Source organism: Nothoprocta perdicaria, unplaced genomic scaffold (genome assembly GCF_003342845.1).
Source record: "Nothoprocta perdicaria isolate Ctin4 unplaced genomic scaffold, notPer1 scaffold_172, whole genome shotgun sequence".
NCBI lineage: Eukaryota > Metazoa > Chordata > Aves > Tinamiformes > Tinamidae > Nothoprocta > Nothoprocta perdicaria.
Genome location: NW_020454894.1, coordinates 1,228,971 through 1,251,775, shown reverse-complemented (window position 1 = coordinate 1,251,775; position 22,805 = coordinate 1,228,971). Strand labels below are relative to the sequence as shown.

Genomic DNA, 22,805 nt, shown 5'->3' with positions numbered 1-22,805 from the left:
GCTCCTGCGATAAGGCAGGGTGGCAGCGGGTTAGTGGCCGTGCCCTGCTTGGGCCATGGTGCTGGTGCAGGTCTGGGAGGCAGCAGGGCGCCTGCGGGTGCGCTGCTCGCTCCGCGCACCTGCGGGTAGAGCCTGTCCTCCAGGATACGCGTTGTTAATCAGTAATGAGAAGCAGTCGCGCTTGCTATTTTTACTCTGCTGTTTGGGTATTCAGCAGATCTTTACATCTGAAAGGGGCAGACTTCTATTTAAAAACCCATATAGACCTTATTAGGTATTCCACCCTTGTCTGCGGCATTGAAGGTATTTATAGAACTGCGTGTCTTTATCAGCTGCGATGAATGAAGACGCTTCTCTCTCTCTCTCTCTCTCTCTCTCTCTTTTTCTTTTAAACAGCAGTGAAACATAGCAAATCACTTGAATGGTTTCTGTGTGTCTCAGAGGGGCCACTGCGTTTCGCTGCGTGTCGGCTGTGCCCCTTGGCATTGCTCGCTCCGTGGGGTGGATGCTGCTGCGGGCAGTGGGTGCGTGCGGGGCCACGTGCGCCCCGGCCGGTGCCGCAGCCTCGCGCCCAGCTGGCCACGCGGCCCGGCGCTCCGGAGCCTCCGCCGGGAGCCCTGTGCAGGGGCGAGAGCCTCTGCAAAGGCCTCGCAAAGAGCGTCCAGGCTGCAGCGCGCCCGGAATCACGTTGCGCACGTCCGCAGGAATGGGAATTGTACTGCATTTTTTATGGTAACGTTTTCCTGCGTTGTATAGCAAGGAAACATTTTTGAGAGCGAACATGCACTTAAAGTTGCTTGCTTTGATTGCCCATTAAGGAGCAGGGATAATTGCCCACTTCATTAGTGTGCTGGTGCTTGCTCAGTGCGTGGTGCGGGTCCGTCCTGCCTTGCCTGTGCTGGAGCTGCCTGTCCGACAGCCTGCTGTGCATGGGAGTGCGGGGCCAGGGGCTTAACGAGCACTTGATTTGAGTGTGAAGGCCCCGGGGCGCTCTGCAGAGCCAGGGATGCCTGTGCTCCTTGCATGCAACCATGTACGGTAGCACAAGGCTTTCTGGAGGATTAGGCCCTGCAGCATAAACTGCTGCGGGGCTGGTGTAAGAATAAGGAGATTTGCCTGGGTGGGGTATGACGAATGGCACCACAGTTGCTGCTGTGAGCATAATGGTTTTTTCACAATACTCCAGCATTTGTTTCTGCATAAAACATGAAGTTAGAGAAGTAGGTGGTTCCTTTTCTTTGACTTTAAGTGATCTTTGTTGCTTTCTTTAAGTGCACAGAAAAATACCCGGAGCCTGAGGACTTCAGCAGTTACCAATGGTGACCAGGTTTGATGTGGCACACCTGCTGTTCTTAGAAGAGCATTGCTATTGATATTGCTTATTTTCCTAGTAAGTGATGTTTCCTAGTAAGTGATATCCAAAAGGTATGTACTGACATTAACAATAGTTTGTCATCCTTGAATGCTCCTGGAAGCCGTTCTCCAGGTCTTTGTTCCAAAGCATTGTTCTGTCCTTCTCACGGCGTCTCCGTGTCATGTGTCCGTGTGAGAGCGTCGCTCAGGAGCCGCGTCTCGCCGTGGTGTGCAGCGTGCCTGGTTCCGTGTCAGAGGCTGCTTTCTCTCGCGCCTGCTCTTCTGCTCCTTTGCGGATGCTTGGTGTTTCCACGGGCGTGGGCTGCGCTGTCCTGGCGCTGGAGGGGCACAGGAGCCGTGGGAGCAGTGCTGCAGGCAGGGGCCATCAGTCCCCCTACTGCACGTTCCCCTGCCCTCCCCTTGTCCATGCCCCGTGCCAGCAGCTCACAGATCCAGGGTGTTGGGTTTGGCTTAAAATCCCAGTCAGTGCCATAGCTCAGAGAAGCAGTGATCTGAGCCGAAGCAACTGTGAGTGCAGGTGACCTCCTTCAGGCCTTGCCTTTCAAGCACCTCCAGGTTTCAGCGACACTGCCCCATGTGTTTCGCTGGAGTCCAGAGGATGCTAGAGCTGCTGTGAAGAGCTTGTCCAGCTTGGCCAAACCCCGGCACGCGTGTTGTGCTGCCCTGGCTTGTCTGTGGGCCCGGTACCCTCCAAGCAATCTTGTCAAGTATATGTGCAAGCAGGAACCTCCTTCGTGTGCAAGGGAGAGATTAGATCTTACATGGAGCTGAGAGCAATTAAACGTGGCAAGAAAGAGATTGTTCATTTGGACATAGATATAGAAACACTAGAAAGAAAACTCTCTCTGTTTGCTATTCATATCCTGTATGAATGTAGCCTGGATCTGAATGTAGCATCTGGAGAGTGTTTCCTCTGGCCCTCAGATCTTCAGCTTATCCTGGTCCGATGTTTCTCTTGCAAACCTGTTGGTCTGCTCTCCATGCACCCGCTGTGCTGTGGGGGACAGAGCGCGTCACTGCGCCTGCAGCCCACCCTGCCTCCAGCTCCCTGCGAGGTGTGACAGGAACTGAGGGCGCTTTGGTAGATCCAACATCAGATTTCCTGTACCTAAGTAGAAAATCTTCTTTGTTGGTTTTTAAGGCTTTTGCAAAGTGTCAGTGCTTGCTGAGCTCTTTGTGCCCTGAAATGTTGCAGATTTTGCATAAGGCTTATTGCAAAAGTGAGCCTCTAAACAAACAATGTTCTGTAGGCTTTGAGCTCAAAGCAAGCTGTCTCAGCGTGGTATAATATCCATCCCACATGCACACATGCCTTCCTACCGCAGCCTCTCGGATAATGCTGCATTGACACATCACCATCAGCAGAGCACACCCCTTGCAGATGAACTACCAGGTTGTTTCTGTTGACTCGGACCACGCCAAAATGTTTGCCCTCATGGTGCGGGCGTTCACCAAGGCCGTGTGAGTTCTGCTCTGCAGCGATTGCCCGTCCCTCCGCTCTGCCAGGGAACAGGGAGGCGCTTTCTGATCTCCGCAGCGCCTTGTTTTCTTCATGCCATAACACACAGTGGGTAGGGAAGAGGAAGGAGAAGAAAGGCAAGTGGGGAAGAAGCCCTTTCAAGTGTCTATGAATGTAAATGAGGAGATTGCATTAGTGGATCTTATTGCTGTAATGTCATCGTGCCTTCTTAGGTCATCCTGGGCCAGCAGGAGGGCTGCACAGCAGGTTTATTGAGAAAGGAAAAACAAACTAGGGCTAGGTATTTCTTTAAATACGTGGACTGGGAAAAATCAGATGTAATTTTCCTTCTGGCATGTGGAGTTGCCATGTCTCCTGGACGTTGTAGGCTCTATGACACCTTGGTGTTTCTTCCCCAGTGCAGCAGTGTCGCCCACCAGAAGTCCTACGCGTGGCGACTTGGTGTTCTGAAATATCCTTGTGGTCCGAGTTGCCCGGGTAAGTGTGCCCTGAGTGAGGCAGCACAGACTAGTGCCTCCTTCCTTCAGGAAATGTCCAGTGCACACTGGGAATTGCTCCTCCCAGTTAGTGACCTTCATCTCTGGTAAATGTCCAGGTTTGGTTTAAAAACAAACAAATAAAAGTGTGTTTTGTTTCACCTGTTCGTTGAAGCTGTCGAATGAAGCTTGGTGTCGAGGGAGTGCAGACCTCCAAGCCTAGCTGGGATCCATCTGTAATTAAAACGCACCTCATTTGTAGGACACCAAGAAGCCATTAAGAAGTATTCTGCTGAGACTGCTTCCATGATGCTAATTACTGGCAATTAATTAAAAAGCCAAAAAAAAGAAAGTTCTTTTAGGGACTTGGGCAAGGCTTTTTGCTTGCTTGCTTTGCTTTATTCTCCCCACTTTTTCTACCTGTAATCGTATGTGTGCTGTTTTGTGCTACTCTTTCATGTAGGACAGGGCACGTGTTTCAGAGTGCCCTCCCCAGGACCACGTCAATCTTCCTGGTAGCATCAGCAGCAAGGTTGCCTGTACCTAGCTCAGCATGGTGTAAAGTCACTGTCAGGCATCAACAATCTTGTAACCCACAGCTTGGCTTTTATCCTCCTCATCATCAGTTAAATCCACCATCCAACACCCATTCATTTTCACGGCATATTTATATCAGCAAATGAGCAAAATAAATGTTGCTTGTTTGTTTTGACAGCTATAATACAGTTTTAATTAAGGTACCTCTTCCTCATGCATTGCTGAATGTTATGTGGTATGTTTGGCATAAACAAAGATGTTCTGCTAATGTGAGATACAGTTATTAAAGATAAACCATCAAACTGAAATCCAGTAATTCCAAGTGTACTTTGTGATCTGCAGCTGGATGTCCACTTTGCATGTTCCCTGTCTGTAGCCTGAATGCAAATAAAAAATGAGAGCTGCAGAGACTGGGTACGGAGAGGTCAGGGAAAGGGACTGTGTGAACCTTTGGGAGAAGAGATGAGAAAACCAGAGAGAAGAAAACGTGACATCTCTGTCCTTGCTATTTGCAGCGAGCAGCTTCAGATATTGTAGCAGGAATACGATATTTAAGTTGGATTTAGGACTCTGAGCTCTCTTCAAAACAGTGGGCATCTTTAAATGTCATTTGCAGTGAAAACGGCCTGATTTTTTTCTTGCCTTAGTCATTTGTTGCCTTTGTTGCCCTTTTAAAGGCTGAGGCTGTTGTGTCAACAGGAAAGCAGCTCCAACATTGCCTTGCAGTGACAAATGGGCAATGATTTTGCATTTAATAATTAGTTAAAGAGGAGTAGCTTACAATGTATGTCTTTCAAAATGTCTTTAAAATGTGCAGCACATATTTGACACATTATTAATTAAGAATAGGATTGCCAGAGGCTCTTAGAGGCATTTTTCATTTCCACTGAGTTGGACCATTGACATAAATGAGAATGAATTAAACCTGGTTTTGAAGCTTTTGGGGTACCCCGTGATTAAAGGGCTCCCGACAGCCTACCCATGGTATTTTAAATCTCCCTTGCTTTGCACAAGGATGAGCAGCCTTCGCTCCTCAGACGGGTAGGAAAAGCTCAGCTTAGGGTTACTAGCATGGCCAGCCTTTGATCCGACATCTTCAAATTCTCTCCATTCATGTTGAAGGTCATTTTCGGAATTATATCTTGCCAGGACATTTTTCAGGGTGAAAAACTGGGAGGGAAACTTGTTTCCAAAGATTCTTGTCAGATTCAGAAAGAATCTTCATTTAAATGAATGCCCATTGCTTAGTGGCAGTTATACAGAGAAATGTTCTGTGTCTGAAAGAAGTGAATCTTGAGTTTCCTATCAAAAGCTTGCTGTTTAAAATAATAAGATAAAAATAGCTTATTCACTTATTACTGAAGCCTGAAAGAAATTGATCTCTGTCCTTAGAGAGTTTTAATTTGAAAAGTGAGAAGCATTAGCTTTCTACGCACACTGTTGTGAAGGAAGTTACAGTCTCAAAGTATGTTCTGAGCATTTTGTTCTCAGCTTGGTGCAAAGCTAATTAATCTGTGCTTTTCTTGATTTAATAACATACCGTGCTCTTCTCTATTTTTGGTAGCCTTTTTCTTACCAATTAGAAAATTTTCCATTATTTTCCTATCAGCTGCTGAAGTGTTTAGAGAAGGCTCATTCACTGAGTCAGTGAGACCAGAGTAATGATGGGAAGATGACAGGTTTACCATGGGCAGGGGTTATAGCCACGTGTGGCTTTTCATCCGTCTCACCCTGTTGTAGCAGGAAGATTGCACTTATGGTGTGCCAGGCACCATGAATATATACATGCCAAGGGGAGCACCATATGCTTACATTACTGGGAATCTCTTTGTGTCTCATGCCTAACATTATTTATGTCTCATTTTAGAGTTACATTAAGCAACAAACAAGGAAAAAGTGGGCCCAGTATTACTGGTTTAGAATCAAATTAGTGCTTTTACAATGTGTGTTACATCTGTGTAGTATTTTTATCTTCTGCCTCATTTTTAAATGTGTCTTGTCTGAGTCATCCTTAGTTTAGCTTTATACCCTTTCCTGCACCCACGCGGGGTCTGACGCTGGCCTCCAAAGTCACGCAAGACTATTATTATTTAAGTGGTCACTGGCAATTAACTGTGGCTCGTTTTTGTGGTTGCTTTGAGGATGAGGGAGCAAGATGCGCCTGGGAGAGGCAGCCCTTGTTAAACTGCAGAGCCCTCTTTGCGACGTCCGTTGGGGAGGATCCCGTGGCGCGGAGGGGTGTCCTGCCCGGGAGCCCGTGGGGAGCCCTGCCCTGCATCCTGCCCGCGTGCGGGACGCGGCCCCGCCGGGCTGCTGGCCACGCACCAGCCTCCTCTGCTGCCGCGTCCCGCTCCCCTGCACTGTCACTTGATTTTCCCTGTGCTCATCAACAAAAACCCCCTCGCAGGGTAGGAGGGATGACCAGCTGTACTGCTCCTGCTATTCCAAACACTGACTCTTATTTTTATGATAGAAAGATCCAAATGTGATCCATCTGTTATCTGTTATTAAGCTGCTCACTTCATAGAGAAGAGAATATTCACTTCTCCCTCGTGTGGTGTCCACACAGAGAGCTGGGTTCCCACCGGCTGTTTGTTCTTTTTTTTCCCTTGATGGAATGGTGCTACCTCGTGAGAAACTTCAGTAAATGTTTTATGTTCCGGAGATGTCAGCATGGCTGAAGCGCTGCCGCGGAGTGAGGCGCGGCTTAGTGCGACACGTTGCTGCGCGCGGCTGCCCACGTCGGCGCTGAGCTCCGTGGCCTGGCAGATGGGCCGCGCGGGGCGCTGGCCTTGCGCGCCTCGCCGGGCGGCGCGACCGGGCAGCCGCTGCGGGCGAGTGGCACGTGCAGGCCTCGCTCCGGGGCCGCCGCCCGGGAAGGCCCCGCACGCTGCTCCGGCGCTCGCTCACCCAGCCCCGCGGCCGCGACCACCACCGTCACCGCCCGGCTGCGGCCGCTCGCCCCCCGCGCCCGCCCGGACCGCGTGTCCCGGCCCCTGCCGGACCACCACCATCACCGCCCTGCTGCGGCCGCTCGCCCCCCGCGCCCGCCCGGACCGCGTGTCCCGGCCCCTGCCGGACCACCACCATCACCGCCCGGCTGCGGCCGCTCGCCCCCCGCCCGGACCGCGTGTCCCGGCCCCTGCCGGACCACCACCATCACCGCCCTGCTGCGGCCGCTCGCCCCCCGCGCCCGCCCAGACCGCGTGTCCCGGCCCCTGCCGCGCACGGAGCCGCCTGCCGCCCCTTCCTGCCCCGCGCCCTCCGCCTGCCCTGCTGCCCTCCAAAGGGTGTCTCAGCTGCTGCTGATTGTGATGAGCTTTGGGTGGTGGATAGAGGTTTGTGGCTTGAATACACCCATACACGGTGCAGAAACCTCTGAGAAGTGGAGGAGGACTTTGTTTCCTGAGGACTCTAGTTTGCAGTGCAGTGCAAGGGGAGCAAACCCGACGTAGTGATGAGGAAGCTGGGAGGAGATGAGGGGTGAGGGGCCAGCCTTTCTCCTCGAAGGCGAGATTAGATTGATTGAGCAGCAGAGTTTTATGGCTCATTTCAAGGGAGCAGCATGGAGGTCTAAAATGGAAGTTGTGTCAGACGTTACAGCCTGAGATGAGATCCCCGAGGGGTGGGTGACCCGTGAGTCACTGAGAGCAGAGCACAGGGTGCAGGGGGGTGCCTGAGGGGCTGCCCGTGCGGATGTGGTGCCTGCGGCGACGAGGCAGCCGGAGCGAAGCCTCCGAGGGAGCCGGCCAGGACGGGGGTGCACCATGGCCGGCCTGGCGGGGGGCAGCGTGGGGCCGCAGCCCAGAAATCCCTCATGTGGAGTTTGTTTTGGGCTGTGCTTGCAGCACACACAGGGCAGCAGGATTTGGCTATGCAGGAGCACCGAGCTTAGGCAAGAAGCCCCAGTATTGGATTCACTCAGAGCGTTTTGGGGCTAAAAGCTCCGTCCTGCGCAGCCGTGGTGGGAGATGGGGCCAGAGGAGCATCCCTGTGTGGAGGCGAGCGCGGAGGCTGCATGGGCGGGCAGGGCGCCCGAGTCCCTTCTTTCCGGGGTGCATCCCACCGGAGAGAGCAGCGAACCGGAATCACACCCCGTCTTCCCAGAGGACAGCGGTTCCCAGCCAACTGCGGGCAAAATCTGTGGGAGCCTCAACTGTCGTAGAAGGCTTTTGTAGGTAATTACAGGCTTAAGTGGATTTGTAGCTTTGGATGGTGACAAGTAGTATTTATTCCATATTTTGTTCAATATTGCAAATTACATACTTATTTAAAAAATAAAATGTGCAGATACAGAGCTGAATAATGATTTTAAATCTGAATCCCCATGGACTTGGAGAATGTTTTGGGGGGTTGGTTTGCATTTGGATAAACAATCTGTTTCTTAGGAGAAAATACAAATTAGGAGGTATAGATTTAAGCTGTGGATGGGGGCTGTGCTCTGGTAGCTCAGCAGGTTTGTTGTCCTCGTCCCCATCAGCACCAGCTGGAAGGTCTGTTCCCCTGTCTGTGATCCTACAGCAATGTCCCTGTTCGTACTGGAGCTCTTAAGAAGTCAGCCCTTAGTTAACATGGCAATTTAAGAAAGAAAAAAAAATGCCTGAGGATTTTCAAAGCTTTGCCTTTAATTATGTAAAAGATTTGACCAGAAAATGTCTTTTTTAGAGAAAGTTCCTGTCTGGAGATGGTTCAGTGCCTGTAGGTAGAGCTCTCACCCTTAGGCATGCTTCCTGTGAATTCCAAGAGGTAGATAAAAGACATGTATATTGTTAAAAAAGGCTGAAGTCTGGCTTTGCGGGGGTGGTGGGCAGCATTTGTACTTCTCTGGCTTGGATGAGACTGAATCTTTCTGTACAGGTGTGTGTCTGAGCAAAAGTGTGTGTAATTTGAGTAGAAGAGTGTTTAAATAATTTGAAGGAGTATATCCCTTTCCTGGCCACGCAGGCTGGACAGTTCTGCACGCAGTATTTTGTCCTCGTAGTGCAAGCGGAGGAATCGCTCGTAATGCCACTGCTCTTGCGCGGGTAGAGGCAGGGGGAGCAGCGTGGTCCGTAGCGCTGGTGCTGCCGGGAGCTGCTGCCGGCTCCTGGGAGCACCTGGTCGCATGGAGCTGTCGCACGGAGCGGTCGCACGGAACGGAGGCCGGTGGCCGTGGTGAGCGCTGGCGTAGCGGCGCGGCAGGAGGCTCCCACGGGAGCCTTGGGTCCCTGGGAGGACGCGGGCACCTTGCCTGACACCTCGGCCTGCGCTGCCTTTGCTGAGCATCGCTAGCCCAGCAGCCCCGAGAGGTAACGTCCCCAAGTGCCTCAGAGCACAGCTGCGGGCTGGGAGGAGACAGAAGGCGAGGAACATGGTGAAACTTTACACTATGGAGCCTTCTTGTTCCATGGCCCTGCACACACCACCCTTGCTGTAGTAATTCTGGTAAGGCCGTGACTGCAGAGCTGAACGGGATGTGAAGGGCTATGTTCTTGAAGCTTCCCCTGCGAGTTACCCATGCTGCAGCATGCTACTGCTACCGCAACAGGTTCCTTCCTCTCGGTGATTACTTGTGAGGTGAATATATATATATTATAAATATGTATGTACACACACCAATTATAGTGGGTTTTTGAATACTTCTGGATACTATTTGTCTGTTTTAGGAAATGTTAGTCTATCTCTCACTGATTTTATGCCCTAGAAAGGAGGCAGATTTGATCGAATTATTTTTTTCTCCAAGAGGTAGGAAAATAGCATGTACTTGCCTTGAGGGAGTAGAGGGAGAACACTTTCCATTCATTCAGTCTAAGTGGGAGGCGATGACCATGGAGGCTGACCAAAGGAAGGGGCTGGCTCCACAGAGGCTGAGCAACGGAGGCAGGAATAGGGGCACAATGCCCTGGGGCTGCCGGAGGCGCCGCGCGGGGCAGCGCCGAGGTGGCCTGCCCACTCCCGCGGCAGCGCCGGGACAGCTCCCTTGTGTCTGCCCGCAGGCTCCCCTTTCCCGGCCCTGTGCCCTGTCCTTAACGACCCTGCGCCACCGCTTAGTCTATAGCAGCTCTGCAGGAACGGCCTCCTGGGGGTGAATTGCTTCGAATCCAGAGCTCCAACAGGTAAATTATCTGGAAGAGAATTTGCATTGACATATAAATGGAAAACTCATCAGCTCCAGATGGCATGATTTTCCCTTGTTTGCAATTGTTATGTTGATGATGTTTTTTTCCTAATATATCTGCATTTTTGGCTTGCCATTTCCTCTTTATTAGTGGAGCTGACAGAGAGCTATTGAAATGGCTGGGGCAGAGATGGAGGGAGCTCAAACCATCCCCTGCATGGTTAGTTCTTTGGAAGCACCGCAGTCCATCACTTTGCAGCCGTTCCTTGCCCGTTGGCATGATCCAAGCCGCAGGTCTTCCTGTTTCCCCAGTCCCTTGGTGTTGCAGCCTGGCTGATGATGCAGAACAGGCTGTTACAGCAGAAACGACCCCTCTGTCGCCCCACACGGGGGTCGTCCCTGCACGCAGGGGTCGTTGCTGTTTTCTCTGCGTGTTAAATGAGCTGGTTTGCACTGCCCCAGACGGAGATTTGCTTCCCTTTGGCTCGGGCGCTGCCAGGAGCAATCCCTCAACAGCCCGAGTCTTATCTCTGTCTCACACAGTCACTTTTGCCTGGATGCAGAGGACTTTTCAATTTGCTCCTATAATACATCGTAATTAGATCCCCTTTCTGACGTGCGTTGAGAATGGGGAAGGCTACGTGTTGACTGAAAAAATATGCTACTTACATGGAAAAAATGTAAGGAGAGAGCAAGGGGAACCTGGGGACACTTCTAAGTGGGTGTGTTTCCCTGAAGGAACTTCTAAAGTAAACTCCAGAGGAGGAGAATGATGATCAGAGTAGGGAGTCTTTGCTAAATCATGCTGTGACTGATAGATAGCCCTTGTGGAGAACAGCCCCAGTGAATGCTCTGAAAAGAGCTCCTTCCTATTTCTGTTTATGGTTCCATATAAAGATGCTTCTCTTACAGGGACTGTGCCTAGGTGGAAGCGCAGGACTGTGCCGTCTCCATACGCACCGGTCACATCACCCCTTCCATCCCCAGCGCCCCAGGGAGGCGCTGCTGGGGTTTATGACGGTGTATTGATGACTCCTCCTCACTCCGAACCATTTTCCTGCCAGGTTATAAAGTGTAGGTAGAAACAGAGATTATCCAAACCTAGCCACATGCTAGAAGATGAATCAGAGGGCCTTTAAGGACCTTTTTAGTGTTCTCCAGTTATTAATATGAAATGTGCCAGTAAAAAAGGCATCTCATATAAACGTGTAGCCTGCAAGTGCAAGGCCTGACTCGCACAGCTATATTGGCACAGCTGTGGCTGCTGCCGCTCTGAGGATGAGTGTAATGTGGCCAGGAAGCCCCTGGAGTTACCGGTCTCTGCTCTCAAAAGCGCCATCAGACATGACCGTTACAAAGTCATTGGCTTTTGGGCCCCATGCACAGATCTGCAGTGCAGTTCATGTCCTTTATTAAAAGCTCACTTTGCTTTGCAATGGAAATAGTTACTTTTTTCCCCCCCACAAATAAAACTGCAAAGCTCTCTCTGCTGTGGTTTGCTGCGTCAGACTTGAGAAGATGCAGATGTCCACTGGCAGGCAGGGGGATTTCTTCACCTCCCAGAAATGGTCTGGACTTCTCGTATCAGTATTTGTTTGTCTGAAAAGCTCTGCTGAATGTCCCGATTAGACAGTGGCACCTTAGCATTAATATCACATCTCACTAGGTAGTGACGTGTTTCATACAGTCTGTGACCATGAGGAGCGTCCGTATTTTGCAGTGCACCCCAGCACTCCTGGGGCACACGGGTGTACGGGGCTTGCTCAGAGAGGCCGGGAAGGTTTTGTAGCGGCTTGAGGTGTTAACGACGACAGCGACAGGCAACGGAGAGGAAAGCGCGAGTGATATCCAAACGGATTTTGTACAGTCTCAAATTTTGAAAAAGAATACGGTTTTGTTGGCAAAACCACTAGAAGTAGGTTTTGCTGCTGGGAGAAGCACTAGACATTGCTGGAGGAGGGTTTTGGACATGGGAATGCTGGACATGGCTGCCCTTCACTCACCCCAAGGGGAGGCTGAAGCCTACGGGCCGGATCTGCGAGGAAGGGCGGGCTGCAGGTTTCCCTGTGACAAACACAGCGCTTGTTCTGCCCCTGTGCCTGCTGACCTGAAGTGGTGAACCTGATGTAGAACATGGCTGGGGTGCATGGGGTAATTCCTTTGCAATTATTAAGCCACGAGCATTCTCCATAACTTTTCAGGCATCAGCTTCCATTAGGCTGGCTCTTGCTTACAGAAGGACAAAAATGGCACTTGGACCGAGAGGCTTGGTCCTGGCCTGCTCTGTATCAGGCCTCTCAGGCAAGCGGGCGATGAAGCCTTGGTAGTTTAAGCATGTTAGCCTGTTTGAAGAACGATACTCTGAAGGCTTTTCTGGTTTTACAGTTCTCTTCTGGCTTGATCTTTTTTTGCTATCTGACAAGCGAAATAGTGCAAAAATAACAGTAATGATCAGAGCGAGCAAAGATATTATTAAATATGCTGATCTAATAAAAGAAGTAGAGAAAAGCATTTGTAATACAGCAGTTGTTTGCATGAGGTGGTGCTCGTCACAACGGGGAGATCACAGAGAGGGGCTGGGACGGGCGGCTCCGTGCGCCCCGGCAAGTGGCAGGAGCCCCTCTCACACGCTGCCTTTTCACCCTTCTTGGGCGATTTCTGCCCCCTTAGGTGACACCGAAACACGGGCAGACGCGGCCAGTTCCTGTGCGCCAAACCCGCCGTTCTGCAGTCCCCACGGCGCGAGACGCCCTTCGGCCAGCGGGTGCTTTGCACCTCTGCTCTGAGTCACACGCCCCGGAATCTGTTCTTTATGCTTTTATTTTGTTTAGCCTGTAACTAAATTATCCATTTCAGAGCATACAAGCGAATTTTTGGTTTGGTTCCTAGGCTCATCCTCATCAAACTGAAGTCAAGGTGGAGAAATCTGAAAGCATCCACGGGAAACCAAGCGTTCAGAATTTGTCTTCTGAGATACTCTCCTTTTTGCCAGCAAACATCAGTGAGCTGTTGTAGGTTTGCGGAGATGAGTTGTCTGTGCAGTGTGCGCTACACAGTATGTCTTCTGGAACATTTTGTTTTTGATTTAGACAACATGCAGAAAGTTGAGCTCAGCCCTCCAGGAGGCCTAATTAGCTCCACCAGCGTTCGTACTCTCGAATCATTAAAAGTGAGTTGCTAGGCTTAGCTGAGGAAGGGGGAATATCAAGTGCCACCTGACTGCAAATAATTACGCTTCAAGCAAGAAGAGCTGGTCCTGCTGCGAACCAGAACGGGTGCCATTTCCGTGCGCACGCTGCATTTCTCCGCACCGCAGGTTGGTGGGAGCTGCGGTGGCTGCCGGCCGCGGAGCTGAGCGGGTGGTTTGCGCCCGCGTGAGTCACTGCGTTGCGCGCTGCTCTCCAGAGTGCGGGACGGCCGTTTCGACCCGCTGCAGGAGCCAAATGATGCCGTCATTGATCCACTCCGTGCAGCAATACAGGTTTTGTTCCCTGGTCAACATCTCTCTACCCCTGCCCTTGTAAGCACAGTTCATTGCACCTTAGACTTCCCAAATCATTTATGAACCTCTTCTTGTTGCTTGTAGCTCTTGATCTTGCCCTGCATCGTCCATTCCTGTGATGGCAAGATAACGATCTCTTGCTTGGCATTTTGGTCAGTCCCTGTTTCCTCTCAGCTGCAGGGAGTTTCCTGGAGGTTAGTGTGATAGGATCATGCTGGTCTGGTTTCCATGAGATCCAATGTTTGGAGGTGCCACCTGCAGCTGGAGAAAGCACTGAAGGAGCAAAAAGCTCAAACGAGACAGGACGCAGGCACACTGTGCCTGCCAGCTTGCAGAGAGCAGCCCTTAGCAGATTGCATTTAATTTGGAAATGTGTGAAAGCAGCAAATTAAATTAGACTGGCAACACTTTTTTTTGATGCAGGTTGAAACCCGTTACTTTGGAGGCATGCATAGAGCACCCTCCTCGCTGCGAGGCGGCCCGTCTGGCTGCCCCCAGTCTGCTGGGGTACCCGGCAAACGGGGCCAAGCACTTTGGTGGCTGTGAGGTTTGTTAGAAGTACAGATTCCAGCCGTTCTGCGCAGATATCCTGAGGATAGGCATACTTCATTTCCCAGATAAAACAGGCATTTTATTTATGTATTACACTGCAAGTTCAAGGCATTAAATGAAATTAGTGCTGTAGCACAAATTTGAGAGATTCCGTCCTTGTTGCACTGTACAGCACTGAGAGATAGTTAAAGCTATAAGAACTGTGCCAGAAAGGGCAGCTCGCTCGCTCCTAGCCCCACAGCGCGTTATGGTGCCATGGGGCACCGGTGCCCACGGGCAGGCCAACGTGGCCACGGTCAGCAGCCGAGCTCTCCGACTCCATCTCTAATGCCAGTTCATTACTGGCATTAACTATTTTTTCCAGGCTTCTTTATTAACAGAATCCTAGAAAAACCTTCTTGTAAGGTCCAGGCCAAATATCCCAGCGTTAGGTCTCTGCATCAGTTCAGTTGCTCCATGGACAGTGGCACAACATCAGCATCTGTGCAGTTTTTTTGGAATTTCTCTTCTATCTGCATCTGTGAAAATTTTAGCTGCAGCAGAAATGCAGGAAGATGACTGAGCCCCACGGGCGATCCCGTGTTCTCATGAACAGGCAGGTTTGAAGCTGTCCCTGGGACAGCCAACATGGGAAGCACCTGCTCCCTGGCACGTCTGGAGGTGCTTCTTTCTGCCTGCCCATGGTTTGCACAGGGTTCACTGCAAGCAAATTTGTGTCCTGAGAAAACGTTTTTGTAACTGTTATGATACTTATTCAGTAGGTGGAGTTAATACTTGATTTCTGAAGCAGGCAACACATCTTTTTGAATATTTTTATGACTTGTCTTCATTTAGCTTCAGAAGTGGGTCCGTTGTTACGATTTTCTGCCTTTGCAGACAAAAGTATGGAGTGAAATGGAGGAAGTTGGAAGAAGGCAGCTGAATTCAGGACTGATGATCTCTTAGAGTACATGGAGAAAAGCAGTTTGTAGTATATCTTATTTTTCATCTTTTGCAGCCTTTTTTTCTGCAAAAAAGGGGGTAATTCAGGAATATTTTCCTTGAGATAACCAAGCTGCAAATGACTAACGCTGATGGGGGAGACAGCCAGATCCTGTATCAAGTTTTCCTTGGGAGGTCCTGATTGTCTCTCATATCCCCCAGCACCCTGAGAGCTGGAGAGATACCAGCTTTGAGAAGCTTTTTATTTCTTGATGGAAAGTGGGCCTGATTTCATAAACCTTGCTAAAATGCCGATTGTTTTGTTGTTCACAGACTGGGATCATTGGCCTCCAGTATAGCCTCTGTGTATGGAAATGACAGGAAAGTCTCTCAGTAGCCTGATTACTTGTGTATTTGGGATCATCTGAGTGGCCCAGTCTTTTAAAACATTTTATTTGACCTAACTAGCTAAAGAAACTGACTGACACCATGAGGCTTCAAACAGATGTTCCTGCGAGAGGTCTGACCTGGGAGCAGATGCACAATCTGGAAGGATCTGCAGAGCAGAGTTGCTAAGTTAGCTCAGTTGGGGATTTTCTTTCTGCATCTCTCTATTACACATCCTCTCAAACTGAGTACATACAGAACAAATAAAAGCTGGCTGTGTGTGTTGGTCGGATGCAGAGATATATGGACTCAGTTTTAAGACTCAGTCTCCCAGGAGTTTAGGCATGTGGCTCCATAGAGAGCGAAACAGAAAAGCTGATCCAAGATCAAAGGAATTTGTAATTAGATTACTTAATTAGCCTTATAAAAGTCATCTCTGTCTGCATATCTTTTAGTTTGATTTTGGAGGCTGTTCTGGAAGTCACAGCTTGGTTGCAGCCCTCTTGCTGGCCCTGGCGTGACCCCGCTGGACCTGGGCTTAGTCTGCAGTGTTTGTCCCGCAAGCGGGGCGCGCTGGAGCTGCCGTGTGGCAGTGAGTTTCCCTATGGAAACGACATCCCTCTTCACTGACTGAACTCTGTTTCTGATCACTGCAAGTTTCAGGCCCCTCTTACAGGAAGATCTTTATTTAAACTGGCATTGCTCAGCAAACCTTGCCACTGCAGGGCCAAAACATATGGTGCATCCATAAAAAATGAAACGCTTTTTCACATTGTTTCAAGTGAACTGACAAGCCCAAACTTTTATGTTTTCCTCAGCAGAATAGATCACCAGCTTTAAATTTTAAAATGGAAGAAATGGCAAAGTTGCCCCAAACTCTTGTTTGCAAGCAGCTTCTCAAGCCAAGCGGTTTTGTTTTGATGGGAGCGTTGTCCCTGTGTCCAAGGCGGTTTGGTGGATGTGTGTCCCAGGGCCGTGGTGCGACGGGCAGAGGCGCCCGGGGGCCGCGATTCGGGCCGCGCCGTGGCCGCCTCCTGCCCAGCGCTGCGGCTGAGGCGGCCGCCGGCTGCAGCGCCGGGCAAAGCCGCCCAGCCGGAGCGGACGCAGCCTCCCCAGCGCTGGGAGCCGTGCAGGGAACGCCACCTCTTTTGGTGCCCTAAAATCCGTTTTTCATCAAGCAGAAAAATCAAAACTGCAACTTGAATCAAACATTGCATTTTGTTTATTTATTTAATCTCTTTACCCTTTCAAAATAGTGAGAAGGGGTTTTATTAGATGGAAAAGCATTCTCATGTTTGATTTTGAAAGCATTGCAATGAAACAGAAGTTTTCCCTCTTCCTTAAACACCATAAAATTTAATTGAAACTGAGAAGATGAATGATATATTTCAGTATAGGCAAATCTACATTTTTTGTTGAAATAAATTTGTCTGAAACTATTAATTTAGCTTTACTAAGGAATATGCTAACGACTCCTCCTTTTGTTCACATTAGGCTTTTTAAGAGCTGCAGCCTAGTATTAAACACAATACAGCCTAAATAATTTATAGGGCACCTAAAGTCATCCATTTATCATTGATAGCATATGTTGCAAAAACATTAAGTAACATTTAGCAGATGTTTATTGCTAGTGTTATATTACTATAAAAGTGTACTATAAAGATGTTACTCTTTTTTGGTAAATCAATTCCGGTAACTTGAAATAAAATTTCCTGAGCCGTTGAAGCAAAATAAAACGAAAGGCTCAAGTGCAAGTGCAGTCTGCCAGGTGGGAAAGACATGGAGGCTGATTCTGTGTTGAATTAATCTGATTTTCTAAAGCAAAAGGCCGTGCGTTCAGGGTCCTCGGCAGTGTCCCCACATGTGCCCTGCCCCGTGGCCCCGCACGGCTCTCGCCTCGCTCCGTGTGCGCGAGGCCCGCGCACCCCGCATGGCCCGTGCTCCCGCCGGGTCCGTGTGCTGCCACGGGCCGGCCATGGTGGAGCCGTCCTCGCGGCGAGGCTGGAGCGGGGCTCGTGTCCAGAACGGCGCCCGTGCTGCCGGGCCCAGGAGGTGCCCAAGCACGGAGCTTCCTCGCCTCTTTTTACCCTGTGCAGCTGGGAAAAACATGGGACTTTTTAATTACGATAGAGCTGTCCTCAAATTAAATGGTTCACATAACCTTCCTGATCCTCTTGTCCTATTCTGGCATAAAGAGCTGGGAGAGAAAGAGAAATAATTGCTCATGTGTGAGGGGAGGGACGAGGTTCTCCGCGGAGCCAGCTGGCAGTGGCGCCGTGCAAGCGCTGGGCAGTTGCGGCCGGCCCGGCTTGCTGCCGCCCTGCTCCCGTGTCCCCTTTCCCTGCTGCAGCTCCACCGGCTCCGCAGCGCCCGCAGCGCCTCGGAGCTGCTGCGGCTGGATGCCGAGCTCGCGCTTGCGAGCTGGGCACAGTGCAGAGCGTCCTCGTCATCACGGGGCTGCCCTCCTTGTGGCCCCAAGGCCTCGGGAGCTGCTGGGCACCTGCTCCGCATGCTCCACGGTGCGCCGCGTGCTCCGCGTGCTCCACATGCTTCGCGTGCTCCATGTGCTCCGTGTACTCCGTGGTGCTCCATGGTGCTCTGCGTACTCTGCGTGCTCCATGGTGCTCCGCGTGCTCCGTGCTGCGCCGTGCTGCTGTGACAAGGGGGTGCCCGCGGTGGCCCTGGCCTCGCTGGAGGCTCCATGAGGCCGGCCGTGCCGCTCGCTTGCGGCAGCACCGTGTGCTGCACGACCCAGCTAGGGAGTGTGTCCCCTCCGACGTGTCGTAACAGCGAACAATTACTGCTTGCTTTGCAGTAATAATAATGATCATTAAGAATAATAACTCCATCTGTGGATTTTAAGTAGTGTATTTAACATAAGGACGAATGCCTACTTTCAGCAGTGCACAATGGAGAAAATAACACTTTAGATGCAAGCCATAGAAATGCACCTAAATAACATTTAGCAGGCATCACACCATCACCCGAACATTATGCCAGTCCAGAGAAAGAACCTCCAAAATAATTAGAATCCTACCTCAGGAAATGGCCCCCTTGTGTTGTTGAGTGGATCAGTCTTGGTAATAATGCAGGACGGCCTCCAAATGTAAGAATTTGAAAGTAGTAAGCGAGGCAGCGCAGAACAACCCCCGGGAGATACAAAGGAATGAACCGCTGGGCAGTGGGGCTGCGGGCACCGCGCGCCCGGCCTGCAGCAGCAGCCCCTGTGGGCACAAAGCTCCCTGCTCGCTCCTGGTGTCGTCTGCAGCCCGAGCTCCGCTCCTGTGGCTGCATCCAGAGCCAGGCCGGGCTGTAGCCGGAGGGGACCTCGGGCACCGTCGCTCCCAGCCCTGCTCCACGGGCTCCCCTGGAAGAACTTGTGCTTCAGGTTTGGGCGTCTCCGAGGATGGAGGCTCCACAGCCTCCCTGGGCACGCAGCTCCTGTGCGCTGTCACCTCCGCAGCAGGGAAGTGTTTTCTTTTGTCCAGACAGAGCTCCCTGGGTATCAGTTTGTACTGGTTGCCTCTCTCCTGTGGCTGGGCGCCACTGAGAAGCGCCATCTATCCCACCAGCAACATCCCCACGAGCTTGCTCTTCCTCAGCCAGAACAGCCCCGGCACTCTCGGCCCTTTCTCCTTGGAGAGGTGCTCCAGGAGGTCCTTGGTTGCCTCTGTGGTCCTCCCTGGGGCTCCCTCCGGGATGTCCTTGTCTGTCCTGTGCTGGGGAGCCCAGACGTGGACCAGCACCCGCCACGTGGCCTCCCCGTGCTGAGCACAGGGGAAGGATCATGGGCCCCTCTGCTCAGCATGGGGACGCCACACTCGCCTCTCTTCATTTACACGGCTACCAGGATGAACTCAAGGATGACGTTTGTTTTGTTCCCTCTATTCCTTCTATCACTCCAGTACTGCTGGTTACCCAGCCTGGGCCCTGCATTTGCACCCTTGGCCGTCACTTGTGCGAGTTTGTCCTTTGAGACAGTCGACGTGCTGCTGTGGTGGGCACGGCGATGCCAGCGCTCGCTGAGCCCTTGGGCCGTCTGGCAGCAGTGTCCTGGACTCGCGGGAGCACAAGGAAACAGCCGTGTTCTGGGCACCGACCCCGGCCCGTTAGTGCCGCGTTTCGCCGCAGCCGCTCGGGAGGAGAGCGCTCGTGCTCTGCGCTGCCCGCCCTGCCCTAGGGAGCTGCCGCGGCGGCCCGTGGGGCAGGTCGCTGCTGTGGGGCACGTCCTGTGCCGTGGGGCACGTCATGTGCTGTAGCACACAGCTATGTTCCCAGCCGCTCGCTCGTCCCCGGCACACGTTGCTGCGCAGCACGCCCGTGCCGGGGCACGCAGCTCCCGCAGCGCTCGCTGTCCCGCACCTCCGCAGAGCCCCGCGCGCTGTTCATCAGGAGCAGGTTTGCCCCTTTACACTGTTTTTACAAAGTAACAGAGCCTTTGTAACTTAAATATCACTTATAAAGCATATATTAAGAAGCAGAAGAGGTATGTTATTCTTCACAGAGTTTACCAGGGTCTCCTGAGGTTGTTGACAAAGCAGCAGATGAATGTAAGACACTGGCACTAATTTGGAGTGGTTTCCAGCCCATGGAAGCAACATTTTTGCACTAATTAGGAATGGTTTTTAGCCAATGCAAACATTTTCCTACCTATTATCAATAACCCCATCTTCCTAGGACAACTTAGCAGTTGGTTTGTATAGTAATTTGGTTGCTTAGAGCATTATAGAGATTCATTTTTAATCACACAATAGCTGACTGTTTTTACGTGATTTCAGAGCTACTTGTTAATAGTATGTTTGAATCCTTGGTGCCTGCGGGGGCTCATTTAGAGCCCTGGGCTTGCATTATACCTTTAATTTCCTTTGTTATCTCCCAGCACTCCCCGCATTCCCGGGTCGCTAATGCTCACTTGAGCTTCCCGTCAGTCACGTTATACTGTATTTCCCTTTTTCTCACTCATGTAATCTTCTCTGCGGATGCGGGCAGGCAGAGCGGAGCAGCGTGCGCACTGGGCAGCAAGGACTCCGCTCCGGCTCTGCTCCGGCTCTGCTCCAGCTCCGCTTGGGCTCTGCTTCAGCTCCGCTCCAGTTCTACTCTAGTTCTACTCCAACTCCGTTCTCGCTCGGCTCTGGTTCTGCTCTGGCTCCGCTCAGACTCTGCTCTGGCTCTGTGCTGACTCCGCTCCGGCTCCACTCAGGATCCCCTCTGCTCCGGCTCCTCTCTCGCTCTGCTCTGGCTCCACTCTGACTCCACTCTGGCTCTGCTCAGGGTCCACTCGGGCTCTACTCCCGCTCTGCTTGGGCTCTGCTCTGGCTCCGCTCGAGCTTGGTTGGGTTCTGCTCCAGCTCTGCTCCAGCTCTGCTCCAGCTCTGCTCGGGCTCGGGCTCCGCGCTGCGTCCGCTCTGGCTCCACTGGGGCTCTGCTCCGGCTCTCCCAGGAGCGTGAAGGAAGGCAGGAAGGCAGTGGTTTCCTGCGCACGCGGAGCCAGCCCTGCCTTGCAGCCAGGAGCTGCGTGGCCGCTGGGCAGGGAGGACGGAGCGGCCGCACTCAGCTCAGGGCAGGACTGAGTTGCTGCTCCCGGTTGGCGTTTTGCTCCCCCCCATCTTCATCAGATGCTTCCAAACTTTGCCCCATCTAAGTCACTTTTACCTTCTCTCTAATGTCCAATCCCACTTTAGGTTTTCTTTGATCTTTCCACTTCATTCAGATTCATTTTCCAATTTGAAAGCTTTTAACATCAAATTATTCCTGTCTCTCCTTTTGCCCTACTTCCCTCTCCTGCTATTTTTAGCAGGCTCAGCACTTTCTTTGGGAATTTTCTGTGCATTTTCATTGCAGTGCAGTCTACGTTTTCCTTGTAGGATCTTAACTCCCTGGTCTGTGTGATGGCCTTGCTCAAGCTTCTCATTACTCTTTAATATTTTCTGCCTCACGACGTGCATTAATCCTGCCTTGGTGTCTCTCCACTGGCCCTGGATGCCCAGGACTGTTCTCCTCATGCTGCAGCGCCCGGGGCTCTCCTGCCCCCTCGCTGTGACCCGGCTGCCTTCCCTCTCTGCCTGTCAGGTGGCTCCTGGCTTTGGGAAGGGGGTCTGCTCTTTCTGGCTAGAACAGATGAATTCATGACTTCTACATCTGAACCGTAGCTGCTGTTTTTCTGTCACTTAGAAGTCTGAGCATTTTGTGGCAGCAAACTTGCAGTCTTTGTGGTGGCCTTGGATTAATGTCTCTGCATCCATTACAGAAATGCTGCTTCCAGCGCTAGGCTGCTAATATAAGGATATAATAATAGGGATAATAATATAAGGATAGCTAGAAAAGGCCATTAATTACTCTAACATACAGAAATGCAGTGATGGGAGGAAAAATATGACCATACCATACCTGGCCTGAAAAAAGCCCTCTTGTAAGACTTGGAAAGAGTTTCTTAAGTCTCTAATGTTGTAGAGAGTTGTTTTTCGAGTTTGGAGTTATACAGGCATCCTTATTTTCATTGATGAAGCTGGAAAAATGTGCACATAAAGAAGGAGTGATAAAGAGAATCACTTGGTCTTTTAAATTTGATTTTAGTTTTCAGTTTCTCCCAGGTTTGAGGATGTTGGATGCTGTGGCCGTTGTTTTACTTCTATTGGGCATTAATACCAGGCCTTGAGGTGGGAAGGTCACTGCATGTCCGTTAGGTATCTGAAGTTTGATTATACTTTTATATTGGCATGTTCTGGCTGGTTTGTAATTAAATAGGGAATAAACAGGAAAGAAAACAAAATGTTGGCAATGTCAGGATAGCGAAGAGACAAAAAGCTGGCACGTTAGGGTGCAGCATGTTCCTCCTTGTGCAGGCATCGCTGGCAACACTCGGCGTTCCCCTCGGCTCTGAGGAAGGAGCAGCTGGCGCCCGAGGGCCGCAGCGGCACCGTGCTCGCGGAGCGGAGCGGGAGCAGGAGCAGGGGCAGGAGCGGGAGCAGGGGCAGGGGCAGGGGCAGCGCTGGGCACTCGGACTCTGCTCGCACTGCAGGAGCAGCTGCGGCAGCTGCCGGGAGGCACTTTGGGGGCAGCTGCTGCTGGGGAGCGCGAGCTCTGCGCGCCGCTGCGGCGCCGGGCACCGCCAGGTTCGCGGTGTTAGGGGTGTACACCCTCTGTGCGGAGACGGCAGAACTTTTGGAAGTTCAGTTGTATTGTGTCCAACAGGTAATAGGCTGCTCCTGTGCCTTTTTTTCTCTGAAGTGTTGAAATTTGCTCTTTTTTATAATTGGAATTGCTTACTAATTCCTGAAGGAAATAATGGAGCTGAGAAAAAAGCCAGTGCTTGTTCATTTAACATCTTCTGAACTTCCAAGCAGCAGAACTGTGGGTTTAATTCATCAAAAGTGGCATCTCTGCAGATTGGTTCAAGGGCCTGGTGAATATTCATATCTGCGTTTTTTCCATGACTGCAGACTAGAGCATACTTTCCAGATCATTTGTAGTCATGGATAC

General features: G+C 51.2%; 1 protein-coding gene across 2 annotated transcripts in view; it reads left to right on the top strand.

Annotated features, from left to right (window-relative positions):
* STK32C (serine/threonine kinase 32C) overlaps positions 1–22,805 on the top strand; it is a 71,119-nt gene that overhangs the window by 13,792 nt on the left and 34,522 nt on the right. The window lies entirely within an intron of this gene.